Source organism: Mastigoproctus giganteus, chromosome 4 (assembly GCF_048544385.1).
Source record: "Mastigoproctus giganteus isolate SK-2022 chromosome 4, ASM4854438v1, whole genome shotgun sequence".
Lineage (NCBI taxonomy): Eukaryota > Metazoa > Arthropoda > Arachnida > Uropygi > Thelyphonidae > Mastigoproctus > Mastigoproctus giganteus.
This window is the reverse complement of record NC_143578.1, coordinates 30,604,061-30,607,222: the sequence shown is the minus strand read 5'-3', so window position 1 is coordinate 30,607,222 and position 3,162 is coordinate 30,604,061. Positions and strand designations below refer to the sequence as shown.

Genomic DNA, 3,162 nt, shown 5'->3' with positions numbered 1-3,162 from the left:
GGAAAAGCAGTGAGTGGGCGGAGTTACAATCCATTAATCACTGCTTTCCCCCTCTTCTCCTCGCCGCCATTTTGAAGGGTGCACCATAAACTGAACTTTTACCAAATTTCAAAAACAAACCTTCACAAAGAGATATGAATTTTTTTTTTTTTTTTTGTAACTATTGTTGATCCAGACATTGCTAAGGTTGGGCATAAATCTTCTAAAACCCATAAACGTAAAAACACTTCCATTTTTTTTTTTAAATTTATTTTGACGCCATCAAACAAAATTGAGAACCTTAAGTTTAGCTTTATATTTAGAAATCAGGCAAGAACAAATGGTTGTGTTAGCACACAATACGTGCTTCATTCATTACACAATTTTAAATTAAATAAATTAATTTTTGAAATGCATATTTTAAAATTACAACTTTAAATATGCATTTAAAAGTGGCACATTCTTTAATTAAAAGGCCCAGTATTACTACTGAAGAATATTTAGTATAAAAAATAATTAAATAAAATAACTAATCGTAAACAAATTACGATTATTTAAATATTTGTTTTCGAAAAGTGCATTTACATCTTGTAATTCCACAATATAAACACAACGAAGTTGCTTTTCAAGAAAATTTATTTTTAACTATCAAAAATGTGACTACACTATTTCTAGTCACAAAATACAATCTTCATTATATTATTCAGTGCAGTAAATTCACACTTATGGGTAAATATGAAAAAAAAAAAAAAAAAGTACTTAACATACAGCTTTTATTCCTTCTTTGTTTCCCCAGGAGCTTCCTGAAAATTTATAGGAACCATCCTCTCGTTAGACTCAGGTAGCTCCAATGCTTTTTTAGGTGCCTGTATAGTCAGCACACCGTGTCTACTAAGCGACGAGGTAACAGTCTCGGGTTCGACTCCGAGGGGCAGCACATATCGACGAGTAAATTCTCTTCGAATAAAACCGTGTTGGTCTTCTTTCTCTTCATGTTTGGCATGAACCACCACACAATCATCGACGGTTTTCACTGACAATTCCTTTGGAGAAAAGTGTTTTACATCCAGCATTACTTGAAACTTATCCGGGTCATTCCTCACTTGAGAAACACCTCTGCCTACCGGAACGCTAATTGGTTTTCTTGGACGTATGTACATACCACGATAAGGAATCGGAGGCAACAGGTTATCGTTTAAAGAATGCATGATGGAATTTTGGTTGACAAGAGGAGTAGGGTAGTCCCAATCATCCCACGAGTTGAAAGCAGATACGAGTGTCTGAGGTAAAGCCATTATTTAGGGACGCACTTACAGTAAAATCGAACTATCTAAAAATAAAATTCACCGTCTTAAAATCTCTGAAGATTACTTCCAGTCTGCGACAAGCAAACAAGTATTTATGATTTTTTTTTTCGACTTACTCACTCAACGCTTGGAACCTTTGCGAAGTACTGTTTCTGCGCATGCGTAAACAGGAACTTTCTTATTCGTCTGCCTTTGCGCTTGCGCTGTCAAACTTAGAAAAGCGGCACGTGAAGCTTTTTATAATTGCAGCTGTACTTTAATTACAGCTTCTGAAATATTAGTGTTTGAGATATTAGTGTTCCACTGAAATACTGCAAAAAAAAGAGGCAAAGATAACTTAATTGATTTCAATCTTTCTAAAACCCAGTCCTGTCTTATATCTCACAAAAAGAATTGTTCTTCTAGGCGATGACGCTTAGATTTTTAGACAAGATCATATATCTCTATTGGGGATTACCCTGACTTCTAATCTCTTGGGAAAAATGCATCACAAATATTGCTTCCTCTGTATCTTTAAAAAAAAAAAAAAAAAAAAACTGGGGTTTTTCTTCCAAACTCACTCTGTACAAATCGCAAATTCGCTCTACCATGGAATATCGTTTCCACACCCGGGTGGCACGGTCCCGGGCCACCATTTTGGTAGCCCGGGACCGTGCCACCAAAATCCCTCAGGCTTCTAGATTCCATTCAAAAGGAGGACAGTTAAGTTAATGATCTCCAACAGTCTCTCTCTACTCTCTGTTTCAAGACATTCTTTCTGCCGCATGCTTTTTCTATAGATACCTCCATGGACACTGTTCTTCTGAATTGGCTTCTACAATTCCCGCTCTCTTCCAAACCAGTTCGAAGATGTGCCGCAACCAGTCAACATCTTTTTACTGTCCAACTTCGAACAAAACATTTCTTCAACTTCCGTTTTCTGGAACAACCTTCACTTCATACGCATTTCCCGGAAATTCCAATCTACAGAAGTTCAAGTCTAATGTCAACAAATATCTTCTTTCATCGTGTCAACTTTCAATCCATGCAGGTATTAAGTACTATAGGGTTTGGTACCTCTCGTCTTTGGGGTTGTCATAAAAAATATATGAACGACGAGTGCTGGTAAACTGAATCTTTCCAATGACTGCTGTACCAGATTCCTACACAATTAATAGTAGTTTCACTCTAAACCTAAGGAATTAGTCTTGCACGCCCTCAGTTAAAATAAATTCCATCTTTTTTAGAAAAGCTTATCCTAATCAGGGCCCACCATGCTAACAAATAGAGATCCCTCTGCCTTGCAAAATACCTCAAATTCAGCAATCATTTCCAGGGGAGGGAAATCATTAAAGTATAATTAATAAAAGCAGCTAACACATTTGAATCATAAAGAGCAGGGGTTAAGGCTGCCTACCTCGGTTCGTCCCTATTTATGCCCAAAAAGCTTTCAGCATTAATCTGTTTTCATGACTGGACAAATTGGATATTGTTTTAATTAGTCCAGACATGGCTAAGTTTAGGCCGTGACAAAACATAAAAACATTGACTTACTGTGGTGGAACAACAACTTCTCTCACCCCCCCCCCCTTTTTTTTAAGTGGTATGCTAACAAAAAAAAAAAAAAAAAAAAAAATTGAGAATTCTCAAATTGGCTTTTATTTATAAATCAGCCGCGATCAAATGAGCCCACGTATTGTGTTAGCACACAATACGTGGGCTCATTCATTATAAATTTTTTTAAAAAATAAATTATAAAATTCTGACACATTTTTAACGTTAAAACTATAATTAAAAGGCGAAATGTTACTAATAATAAAAAAATAAAAAACTTTAAATGATCATAAACAATTTGTTTTCAAAAAGTGCATTTATAATTCCATGAAACACAACACAG

At 35.5% G+C, this 3,162-nt stretch overlaps 1 pseudogene; it reads right to left on the bottom strand.

Moving 5' to 3' along the window:
- Positions 1–752: 752 nt before the first annotated feature.
- LOC150086520 (alpha-crystallin A chain pseudogene) lies at positions 753–1,311 on the bottom strand (annotated as a pseudogene).
- Between the last annotated feature and the right edge of the window lie 1,851 nt (positions 1,312–3,162).